This window comes from Cygnus olor, chromosome 2 (assembly GCF_009769625.2).
Source record: "Cygnus olor isolate bCygOlo1 chromosome 2, bCygOlo1.pri.v2, whole genome shotgun sequence".
Taxonomy (NCBI): Eukaryota; Metazoa; Chordata; class Aves; order Anseriformes; family Anatidae; genus Cygnus; species Cygnus olor.
In genome coordinates this window covers 75,428,949-75,441,902 of record NC_049170.1, presented here as the reverse complement: position 1 = coordinate 75,441,902, position 12,954 = coordinate 75,428,949, and the positions used below count along the sequence as shown (strand labels likewise).

Sequence of the window (12,954 nt, the reverse complement as noted above, 5' to 3'; positions counted from 1 at the left end):
GTGGTTGACAGCAAGTGGAATATGAGCCAGCAGTGTGCCCTGGCAGCCAGGAGGGCCAACCGCATCCTGGGATGCATCAAGCACGGCATCGCTAGTCGGTCGAGGGAAGTGATTGTCCCGCTCTACTCTGCGCTGGTGCAGCCTCACCTCGAGTACTGTGTGCAGTTCTGGGCACCACAGTACAAAAAGGATGTAAAACTGTTGGAGAGTGTCCAGAGGAGGATGACGAAGATGGTGAAGGGCCTATAGGGGAACTCGTATGAGGAGCGGCTGAGGTCACTTGGCCTGTTCAGCCTGGAGAAGAGGAGGCTGAGGGGGGACCTCATCGCAGTCTACAACTTCCTTGCGAGGGGGAGTGGAGAGGCAGGTGACCTATTCTCCTTAATCACCAGTGATAGGACCTGCAGGAATGGTGTCAAGCTGAGGCAGAGAAGGTTTAGGGTGGACATCAGGAAGAGGTTCTTCACCAAGAGGGTTGTCGTACACTGGAACAGGCTCCCCAGTGAAGTAGTCACTGCACCAAGCCTGTCTGAATTTAAGAAGCGTTTGGACTGTGCGCTTAGTCACATGGTCTAAAATTTTGGGTAGACCTGTGTGGTGCCAGGAGTTGGACTTGATGATCCTTATGGGTCCCTTCCAACTTGGGATATTCTATGATTCTGTCTCATGAGTTCTTCAGACCCCATTACATTCCCTTGGACAGATATTTGAGAGGAAATAATATCCTAATTCTGTGGGAGATAAATTGATGGACTAATCTTTTAGGGATCTAATACTTGCAAAACTATCAAAAAGGCAAGAAATGTGGCTTCCTTAGGCAGCCTTGAAGGTGTCAACCTTAATACCTTCTTCTCCAGTTAAGTCATTTCATCCTAATTGTTTCTAATCAGTTCTTCCTCTAAATTCCCAAACTGACTCCACGGTTCTAAATCTACACCAGTACTGAAGCGCTCGGTAGCACTCAGTAAGTAACGAAGCACTTAGTAAAAGCTCACAAAACACTTAATTTACTTCCTTCTTTGGTTTTAACATTTTTCTTTTTGAAGTGTGATGACAATAAGAATGTTTCTTAAGACTTCATGCTCAGCTCTTTAACTCCCATCTTGGGCTTAGGTGTCTGAAATAATAAAGCTACCAAGTATTGCTTCCATTCTTATTTCTTGAGTACTCTATAATTATGGCACAGTAGAAACAATATCATTGACTTCTTAGTAAGTAGGTCAGCACCGGGGGAAGGTTGTATGGTATGTGAGTAAACTGTTGATAATATATTTTTACACTTATCGTAGAATGATTTGGGCTGGAAGAGACCTTAAAGATCACCTAGTTCCAACCTCCCTGCCCTGGGCAGGGATGCCTTCCACTGGTCTGGGTGCGGTGGTTTTACCTTGCTGGGCAGCTGAGCTCCACCATGGTCCTGTCTACACTGGAGCAGGGGCACAGAGTGACTGTGACGGAGTGGCAGAGACAAAGTGTTCGGGACTGACTGCAGCCCCCATTCTCCTGCACTACTTTGGGCGGGGGGGGGGGAGGTGGAAGTAAGTGGATGCCAGGAAGGTGTTTTTGCTTTGCTTCCTTTGTTAAGGGTGGATTTGAGTTTGCTGTGATGTGTTCTTGATAAATCTAATGGAGCTTCATAAAATTTGGAGGGAATCTAAAGCTGTATCAAACACTTCAAAGTGGGAAGTAAAATGCAAGAAAATGGTGCTGTAAGAGAAAGATATTAAATGTAGCATTAGATGGGTTGAGAGAAAAAATGGAATGCTGCTGTGATGATATGTTCAGCATAATGATTGCTGTGTAGCTAATTAGCAGTCACCAGACAGCTGGGAGCTCTGGAGATTGCCTTGTCTACCCCCCTCATACTATAAGGTTAAAGTTATCTGAGACCTGAAAATGAAAAATTGTCATCTTGTTGGTCTGTATCATTTAGAACATGAAAAGCTACTGTTCAGCATCTAAGATGGTTGTTTATTTTATTTTGTTTTTTATTCTGAGTGTTATGAATTTAGTTCATGTTGCCAGATATCTCGTGCCCTTCAAGGTGATCAACCTCAGCAAAACCCGAGCCTCTGAAACAAGTGTGGAATTAAAGCACAGGGCAATACGATCTGCTGCTGTTGGCAAAAAGATAGAAACTCATCTCTGTAATTACCTGCATGCAGTTTGGTAACAGTTTTTATGTTAGACATAGCTATATTGATCTGGGGGGATTAGCAAGAAAGATTTAGCTGAGGGGAGACTGAAAATAGGTGATCCAGGCATTAACTGAATGAATGCTTGCTGATTTTTTGTGGCATGAAGAATACTAAGAGTCTTTTGCCCCTTTCGGAATATCAAAACATCCCCATTTTTCTTTTGATAAAAGCGAAGGAAAGTATTTGTTGTGAAGCTATACCGAATTTCAGTTGCTGTGTACAGGATGAAGGGGAAGGGAAAGTTCTTTCTGCAGAGATGAGGAAGGGGGACGTGAGCTGGTTTACTAGGTAAATGAACATACCGTGCTTAACAGCATTGTGCAAATAGGAGGAAATGAGTTGGGGAAATGATGCAGGGAATTATACAATGAGGCAACTCGTTTTAGGAGTTCTCCAACTTCTCTGCCAAATTCTTCCCACCATATTTTATTTAACCATTACTTGTTTAGAAGACACTAGCACACTAATAGTCTTTCTGAAGTAATAGGGATTTCGGATAAGTCAGTTTTGATTGGTGTTGTTCCATTATTTTGGGGGTAGGGATGGGGCTGGGAACAGGCTGTATAGATGCATCGTATTTCACTTGGTTTTGTGCTCTTCCTTGGTTATGTAATCTAAGCTGTGGTTTTAGCTGGAAGCGGTGCTCTTATTTGTGCCTTCATCTTAACTTCAGCAACCTCCTTTCCTCACGCAAGCTTTCAGGGGCTAACAACATAGACGTTAATTTGTTGTTTTTCTTCGTTCTCAGGATTTTTTAAAAATCCTGATTCAACTCATTTTGGAGTTCATATCTTTTGAAGGGCCAAAAAATGGCAAGGAGAAGTAGTTCAAGTCTGCTGTTAGACTCTCCCTCCAAGAAGTCTGTTTTGTGTCCCTCCAAATCCCATTAGTTTGGATCAACAGTCCCACATGCAGTCTTCTCCCTGCTACTACAACTGGTTCCTGTTTTCTTGCATTATCTGCCTACTCTTATTCTTGAATGTTAGCCTTCAGTATGAAACCATTTTTAAAAAGTCTAAACATTGTGTCAAATCATGATGCATCCTCTTATGCTGTACTTCTGAAATAAAGAAGGGAAACACTTCAGTCATTTGTGGTATTGTAGTGTGCTTATCGTTCATAAGGACACTAAGACAACAGGCTGAATATCAGCCATATCCGTACTAGCAAGTCAAATCATAAGGAAATTGAATGTTCTTAGCATGGGTTTGCACTTTAGAAATTAAGTTTTAGCATGAGTTAGTTTACTGAAACTAATGGTTTTGGGAAGTATGATGAAACACCCAGCTATATCTACATATGAGGTAAGCATATTTACATTTTATAATGTGATTTTAAGTGGAGGTTCTGTTATAGGAATCCTTTGTTCAAAAGATTCATATTTAGATCTCCAACCCACACAGCTAACTTCAGAACTACTAATTCTAAATTTCTAAGTACTTGAAGTTATCAATGGAATGTAGATATCAGCAGTTTGGCCCAGGAGTGCTGGGCTCCTGCTGTTCTTTTAGTTTTGTTAACTGCAAGTGGTTTACCCTGGTCAGATTAATGGAAGAATGACTTGTGAAGGCCTGTGAGTTCTGAAATCGCCATCTCTGATTCAGAACTTTTCTGAGTCAGATCTTTAGAACTGGGGAAGCTTTAGTAGGAAGGTATCACTATATGACTTTTTAACTTTTCTTATACCATTTCCTAGACATTCACTTTTGTTCACTCTTAAAGATGGGACACGAGGCTAAATGGGCATTTTTTTCTATCTAGTACAGCAGGTTTTTCTAAACATGTGGACTTTTAAGACTAACTGACCTTTAAATACTAAGGACTTCTCAATCTTAATTCTGCCCCAATGGGCATTTTGTCATAACATTGTTTTCATTCTGCTGAAATCCATGGGAAAGAAATTGCTTCACTGCTGTATACCACTTGGAATCCTCATAAATAAATGATACGTTTGGCAGTGAGCACTTCCTTAATCTGTCACTGGCACTAAAATAAGACTTGGTCTGCAATCATGAAGATATTTTTAGTTAAAAGAATTGCTGCATGAAGTGTGGTGTTCAGCACTATAGTGTCAGAAGCAAGTCCTTATTGATTCTGACCTCTTCCCATTATACATCTTGCTGATTAACTCTCCTCTACAGTGCTGCTCTGTCAGGCTGTGAAGCATGCCAGAGCAGGTTTCCACCATGACAGGATCAAAGGCCTGTGAGTCATTCTAAATTTTTTTTCACTAAAAAGAATCCTCTTAGTGTCTGTTCAGTTTTGCAAAAGTAAGTTAAACATCCTGCTGTGCAGCAGTATTTCACTTTTACTTGTTGCATAATGTTTTCACTGATGCATCCTTGATGCATCCTTCATCATTCTCTGGAAACATCCATTTTAGTCCTTTAAAACACCTGTTAAATTGACGTACTACTTTAGAAAAAGATGCTTTCTTTGCTAGTTTTATAGTGTCCGTAGTGACCGATCTGAGAGCTCTATCAATTAAAATTTGTGAATTTTGAATAACTGGGTTCTTATGATTCTGTTCTTAAAACAAATGTGGCCTCGCTTTTTCTTTTATCTCTGAAGAGAGATTTGGGATTCAAGCCTCTTCAGGACCATCTTGCATTTAAGACGTGTGAAAGTTATTCATAATATCATCCCTTTTCAGAACAGTCTGGATTAATTCATTTGGTGCCTGAGACAATAGGGCTTTCTTAAGCCAAGCACGGCTTTTAATTAATGTCATCTATGTCTCTGCAGGCTGCGTTGCTGGTTTGTAGTCTTTAGTGTCTGATCTAGCTGAAAAACGTATGTGCTCTAAACAAAGGAAAGACATATGCATAGTGTGAAAGTGAAGAGATGAAAATGAGAATAATTATAGAATTAAAACAGTGGTAACAGTTTTCTTTTGTTTTCTTCATACTCCCATTGATAAAGTGAAAACTGGTCCTTTGCACGCCTGTCTATCATTTGTTGTACTTCTGTGTAGTGCTGAGAGAGACGATTACGCTTTGTCTTTTAAGAGTTTTCCTTAAGGTTTTGAGGGGCCCTCTGTTCCCTTGCTTAACTTGTTCTGAAAGAGATTGTGTCAGCATCTGGTGTGCATACCCAGAATATTTCCATTGTTTGCTTCATTGTGTGCAGCAGGCAAATTGGATTTTTTTTCTTTGATTGCCTTGTCAGTCTTCATAGAGAGTGTCTAGAGGGTTGTTTCTGTGGTTCTTAATTTACATTTAGCATGTTTTGATCATGCAAAAATTTCCTTTAAATGTATTGCTGTCCCATCTTACTAAGATGGGCAAAGAAGTGTGATGGTTACTTTTACCTGATTTTTTTTTTTTTATTTTCGCTATCAGTAGTTATTCTGTATGCTGTAGTTTGGTTCACTGTAGAAAAAGGTATTTTCTCTGGTATGACATTATGATATGATGTCTTGGGATGGTGAAGGCATTCAAGAAGCAGATAGTTTAGTGGAGTATGCTAAGGGGGGCATGCAGCGCTGCTCCAGTTTACAGCCTTAAGGACTGTTAGTCACTCTAGGTCATAGCAGTCTAAATTGAGAGTACCGTTTCGATCTCTCCTGAGTTATGTTTTCTGTGCTGTGCTTCCCAGCACCACTATTGTAAAGACGCATTTAGAGTACTCTGGAAGATAGATATTAATCAGGCCCCAAATGCTCAGCTTATTTCGAAAACTTATCTCTGAATGGAGTAGGGGAGAAACTGCCCATGGATGTCAGCAGCTCTGGTCTTGGAGTAGAGGAAGGAATCTGAGCTATTTCTAAATAAAGCGAATAATCCCTCCCTAAACATAAAATTTGAAGAGTACTTCCAAGCATAGTGATAATCGTGATCCTGGATGCCACAAAATCCATGGCGGTTGGGGAGTTGAAAGATGTAGTGTAGCTTGGAATGTGACGGTAATGTGGCACAGTTGAGAGCCTCCTAAGCCACAGGGAGGGGTGTAAGCTTTTGCTTTTACTCACTTTTCTAGTAGAATGCAGTAAACAGGCAGCTGAAAATAATACCCAGTACAGCACGTACTAAATATGCCTTTACTCCTGTGTTCCTGTGAATTTATATGAGCACAGCATTCTGTTTAATTAAAAAAAAAAAAAAAAAAAAAAAGAAAATCCTAGAGAGAATTTCTGTCTTTGATAGGTCCGTGTTCTGTCTGTGCTTGCTTACTTCTTTCTTTCTTTGGGAAAAATAGCGGATTCTATTAGTTGAAGCTTTTAACTGCACTCCACTCACCCTGCTCTGGTGAAGCCATGCATTTCCATACAGGAGGGGCTTTCCCTCTTTATTACTTGCTCAGATGTGAGCAGCAGCCCAAGGAAAGGACTAGAGTGAACCATATAACATCATTACTATTAATGGGCTCAGAAAGCACAGTCCATGAAAATACACTAGTTGAGCTTAAAAAAAAAAAGTAGAAGTTTTACCACACCTCATTCAAATGATGAATGAAAATGCTGAACCATTTCTACAAGACAGATGAACACTCTGAGCTGAAGAAGGTTGTTCAAGCACACTGCAGCAGTGAAACCTCTGGTTATGAAAGATGACTGCGGTATCTTTCTGTATCAGTATTAATGATGCTTAAAATGCATTCCTGAATATACACATCTGCTTACAGATATAGATAGATTTGCAGGCATGTCATGCATTGTGGCTTTTTTCTTTAACTAATAGATTAGTGCAAGTGGCTGCCATAGTTCAGCTTCATAACTTCGCTAATGTAAATTGAAAAAGTTTGGTTATAGTTTGACAAATGTTCCTGTCTACATCAAATCCTCTGAACCGTAATAATTTTTATCCAGAGATATGCCTAAGTACTTGAGAATAATTTGGGCAGCTGGCGAACTGTTACCCACTAGTTTACAGACAGAACTTTCGCCTCTTCCCTTCTTTCCAATTCGGTGAACTTGCCTAGGAAATTGTGAGTATATTGATGGTGACTTTGCTTCCCTAAAAGATTTTATTTACCTTTTAACATGGTGTTTTATTGTAGCCGTGTGTGTGCTGCCTTATCATACAGTATGCTGTTGAACTGCTGAGATGATGGTAGAATACCGCAAAATAAACAACATTACTTCTGATTAAACTGGTGATGAAGTGATCTATGTGAACTTTTTGTTAGTAGATCACTTGGAATCAGATAATCATTTAAGTTGAAAGAAACTTTCAAGATCACCAAGTCCAGCCATCAACCTGACCTGCTGGCTTCTGGGTGACTTTTTGAATGGTAGAGATTATTGACTAATAAGTAGCAGAAATACTATGAAAAACTGACAGTTTGGGAAGCAAACGAGATGCAATAAAACATTTCCCATTCCATGTCCTACTGGTGTTCACAAACTTTGACCCAAAATAATTACTGCTGTTACTAATTCATGGTAATTCAGTCTCAATTTAAAGTATTTCTAGTTTCTGAAATTGTCTTCTAGTGACTTGCTGCTTATTGCAGTTTGTAGAAAATGTGTTGCAGCACCTATTTAGTTTTATAAGAGTAATAAGGCATTATTAACCTGTGCAGGAAATACTTTAGCTTGTCAGGATAGTTTAAGGAAGAGTTGGGTATGGGTACCTATATTATAGTGTTGAGAGCATACATAATTTTGTCATACATGAAAGAACACTTCTGCTTTGCTTTAAAAACAGACAAATTGTAAGGACTACTATAAAAGCAATTAAGAAATTTAGCATTTATGTAGAAATGAGTCTAGTACAAGAACGCTCGGCTGCGCTGTGCCCTCTGCAATGTGTAGGCTAAAGAATGCTTCATATTTGAGTCTAATCAGTGCCTCACCAGCCTAGTCATGGTACTGCAAACAGTTATCACTATTATGAATAAAATGATACTAACATGTAATACTACAGCTAATTCCCAATAATGATTCAGTTTAAACTGCTGTAAACAGGATTTCCTGTATCCACTACATTGAGTGCTATGCTCACCCTTCTGTGGTGTTCTTGAGGAAAGTTGTGAGCATTCCAGTTCTGTTTTTTGGGGAGGAGAATATTGATGGTGGGGAGTTTTCCTCCTCCTCAAACCTGTTCCACTGGAGGTAGCTTTTGTATGATTACTGTTCATTGCTAACACTTTTTTTGTTACCTGTCCACAGGTTTAATTATGCAAAGGTTGCTTAGTTTTATTATACCTTTATCATATGCAGTTTAATTTCTTTTAGAGGTAAATCCATGTGATTTCAGAAAGCTAAGCTAAAGCAAGTTGTTTGCTGCAGCATCGGGCAATATGCTGTTACAGCTAAAACGGGCTCAGATGAAGACAATTCTGAATATATGGGAATGTAATACTTGGTAAGTCATTCTGTGGCTCTTTTATCCAAAAATAACTTCTGGTTTGCACTGCTGTAGTGGGTCAACTGTTCTAAAACAGCAGAATGTCCTCTTCTTAAAGCTTCTCGTTCCCCACCTACTCTTTCTTCCAGGCTGGGGTGAAAGAAATTAGGAGGTTCTGGGTATTTCCTCCCATCCTTCTGCTGTAAAAAGCTGCAGTTATCAATCCAAAAATTTTAAGTAACAACAAAAGTTCGTGTGGTGCTCTGTGACTTGAGAAGATGTTATTTGGAAGGAAAGTGAGGGCTCTTTCTTCCTTGCTTTACTACAGTTAAAGAGTGCCATTCATGTCCTTTCTGATGGGGTTGGGGCCTCTAAACAGCAAGATTTACATAGCAAACCATAAATTCATACTGTTCTCAGCTTGGAGTCTTAATCTCTTTACTTCGTTGTGCTGCAACTTCCAGCATAGCTTGTGGTGGAGTACTGTGTTTATTAGGTACAGCTGTGCATGCAAGTTCATATATACACCCTCCATGCATGTTTCCTCACCACATGTAGTCTCCTGACCTAATAGTACCTATTATCAGATTGCTTTTAATACAGAAAGAAAAAAATAGCTACATGTTAAAGAAAAATATGAAATAGTAAGTCCTATGAACAAAAATCCAAAGAACTTCTTAACTTCATGAGTGCAAAAATGCTAAGTAAAGAATATATCCCTCTTTCAGTTGGCATGAGATATAATGGCAAACATTTTGCTTCACTCTGTAAGAGTTCGACATCTGGCAAAATCAGAAGAAGGACATCCCAGCACAATTCAAGAGTGGTGGTTCCTGCTGCTTTGGAAGTAGCTGTCCAGGCTTGAAAGACCAAAACTGTGTATATATGTGTATATATATATATTTTATTTTTTTTCTCGTATAGAGAAAACAAACACAGACATTGACCTGAAAACATAATTGTGATAGCATAGAATGACTTCTATACAGGTATGTGTGAAGAAGGATCTTAGCTGAAATTACTCTTTCAGTTGAAACGTGGTTATTGCAGTTAACTAGAGATATTTATATTGTCAATATGAACTAAGTAAGTTTGTCTTCAGCTACCTTAATGCTAAGCTTTATTTTTAATAGTTTTTTTTTTAAGTCTGACTCTTTGATTTCACTGTAATAGAACAGGAGTTTGAATATGGTAAGGGATCACCCAAGATCTAGTAACTTAGTACATTAGTAGAAGGCAAAAAGAATAAATAAATAAATGGAAAGCTTGGAGAGTAAAATTTAATTGACGTGACCTGAGAAATGTATAGGGCTTCCAAAAGCCTTGAAAGTTGAAGTTGCTTGACAATATTTTAATGAAATATTACTTTGATTAAATATTTCCTTGATTAAATTAGTGTATTAAGTCCTCCTATGAAAGGGGATGGGAGGAGAGAGTTGGCAACAGAACCTGACAAATTGAGTTAAAAACAGAGGAAAAAATCTGGAAGGGTAAAATCTCAAGCTTTGGGGGACTTTTAATGAAAACTGTAGCCTCCTGGTAAACTGTGAGATGGTAGCTGCCTTCCAGAGAAGCATTTCCTGGTGAGCTTTGTTGAACATGTTCAACAAGACTCACTGAACATTGAACACTTGTAGGGCCATGATATCCTAGCATGGTTAGGAAAGAGAATCTACCCTAATGATAGAAAAAGTATTCAAAAGTTACGTAGAGAGTACTATAAAATTACACTGTATTGGATACCATCTGGTGATTTCTTAGTTAAAAATATTAACAGTCAATGGATCAATGAAAATTCTTCTCCTGTCCTGTATTATCAGGCTAGAGTAGTTGTGTTGTGATTGAGATTTCCAGCTGAGTAACAATACATTTAAATTTAGAAAATAGCAAGAAAGTATGTTCTAGTTGTCAGTGATTTCACAAACCATTTGGGGTTGAAATCTTTTGAGGTAAATTCTGACAGACTCATGTTGTGGAAACAATTGTTGAAATGTCCTATCAGCTTTGCAAAATCATCATAATTTTGAAGAATATTTATTAAATGAAGTTTGTTTTGGAAGTAACCAAAAAACTAGGCAAGGAGTTGCATGAAGAAGTCTGTAGAGTAAATGATGCTGGTACTGTCCACCCCTTGAGCAAAATATGTCAGGCTCAAGCGGATAAAATGATCTAACCTTAGAACAGATTGAGAGTAATTCTTCATGGATGGTGAACAGAACCAGCACAGATTCTTCCAAGTATAAAATTTTATTGTGACTACACAGATGAAATTGCTGCATATGATGGGATTCTTTACAAGGACACTACTTCAAAGTATCATATAACACAAATTGCTTTGCTGAAAAATGCTAAGTGCAAGCAGCAGTGACTATAAATTGAGAGCAATTTGAAATGTTTTATGATGTCCAGGCACGATGTTGGATCTCGAAGTAGAATCTGTTGTACCCAGGAAGTAAAATGCAAACCCAGAGAAGCCCATGAGATTTCCTATTGAACTGGGACCAAATCCGCCACAGAGTTTAAACAGGAAATGTTATACAGACAATTGAAACAGCTCCAATTTTTAAACATGTAAGACTTAATAGTTGTCACTAAAAAGGAGCAATACTAAACACAGGGAAAAAATTTTGTATACTATGAAATTCCAGATGAATTATATAGTACATAACAGCTCACTGTTTAGCAAGGATTCATTTCAAAAGGTCTCTTTGGTATGTCATTCAGGTATTCCTGGTTAACCGCTTACTCTGTATAGACAAATGAACTAAAACAGACTAAATACAACACTTGAAAATAACTTAAATTAGTGAAGTCAACTGGCAGCTTTTATGCAATAGAATTTCTTAGATGACTTTATCTAATTTGTCAGGCTTCACTGCAGTTGCCCATTCATAAAAGCATGCATTTTAGAGCTACAGTGAACAAATACCAGTCTAGTCCAAATTCTATACCTGGAACATTTTATTTCATCCAACCATTTGTAGTGATAATATGTCTCAGTTGAAAAATGTAAAATGGTGGTGAAGTCACGACATTCCATGATTTTTTTTTGCATTAGTCAACTCATCTTAAAAATGTGTTTTTATCTATTCTTGCAATTATGTTCTGTCTAAACAGATGGTGTCACTTTAAAATAGGTGATTATCTTCTTGTATCAGTGTGACCGACCAGTACTTCTATTAACTTTACATGTCTTTGAAAATAAATAGATGGATCTCCTTGTATCCCATGTTCTATGATAACCAAGTTAGACAATAAAACATAATTGGTAGTTAAACTATTGTTGATGAGTCTCTGTCTCAACACTTCTCTGCCTGAAATCTCCCAGAGCTTCATTCCTGTAGGAAATGAGAACAAGCTCATTGACCCCTTTATTCTTTGACTGAAGAAGTCTTAATGCCGTATTTTCTATGGTGCATATATACTTCCTTCACTGTTTGTCTTCAGTAAAAAGAGAATAAATAGCTTATAGTTCGTATGTATCGTGTGCAAATTCATCCTATTATAAGGGATTTCTTCGTGTTTTATTTTTCAACTAGAAAAAATTGTTTCCCATTATAAAGAGACATATTTTTCCAGGATTACACCCTCCAGCCACTTCATGATTAACATCAACGTGAGATCTGTGTGTGGAACAGCTTCAGGCCACCGCCTGAATTATATCTTAATTTTTCTTCCCAGATCTCTTGTGTACAGAATGCTTATATTATTTCTGTGTGTTGTTATCCTATCCCTGTCACTGCTACACAGATTCACAAAAAGAATCAAAGCTCATTTTTAGGTTGTGTAATAAGTTTACTGGACTATTGGAGTACTATGCATTGTTTTTTTGAAGTATTCAAAGACTGTGGTGGGTTGACCTGGGCTTGCTGCCAGAGGCCCACCCAGCTGCTCTACCACAGCTCCTCCTCAGCAGGAACAAGGTGAGGAAAATAAGATGGAATAGCTCATGGGCTGAGATAAGGACAGGGACAGTATTTATCAATTACCGTTAGAAACAAAACAGACTGTAATTGGAGCAAGTTAATTTATTGCCAATTAAAAATAGTGGTACAAACTAAAACCCCTTATTACAAACTAAAACCTGTCCTTTTTCTCATGCCCAGTCCCACCCTTCCGTCCCCCACCCTTCCACTTCTTGCCCCTGAGTGGGCACAGGGCTGGGGTCAGTCCCTGAGAGCCCCTCTCTGCTGCCCCTTCCTCCTCACGCTGTGCCCTGCTCCAGTGTGGGGCCTGCCCAGGGGCTGAGGGAGGGAAATCCCTGCTCCAGCGCTGCTCCCTGCCGCAGGGGGATCTCTGCTCCGGTGCCTGGAGCCCCTCCTGCGCTCCTCATCCTCTCCCACAGGTGCCGGCAGGGCTGTTTCTCCCCTTTTCTTCCTTTCTTTCTGCCGGCTGCTGGGCAGTGCTGTGCCCTCTGTTCTTCCCCAGGCTGTCCCTGAGGCAAGGTGCCGCCATCTTGGCTGCTG

At 39.1% G+C, this 12,954-nt stretch overlaps 1 long non-coding RNA gene across 3 annotated transcripts in view; it reads left to right on the top strand.

Moving 5' to 3' along the window:
• LOC121065875 overlaps positions 1–11,969 on the top strand; it is a 38,646-nt gene extending 26,677 nt beyond the window's left edge. For all 3 annotated transcript variants that reach the window (XR_005817369.1, XR_005817368.1, XR_005817367.1), the window contains 2 exons: positions 8,431–8,506; positions 9,217–11,969. This is a non-coding gene — a long non-coding RNA (uncharacterized LOC121065875). The remainder of the gene's footprint in view (positions 1–8,430; positions 8,507–9,216) is intronic.
• Positions 11,970–12,954: the final 985 nt, after the last annotated feature.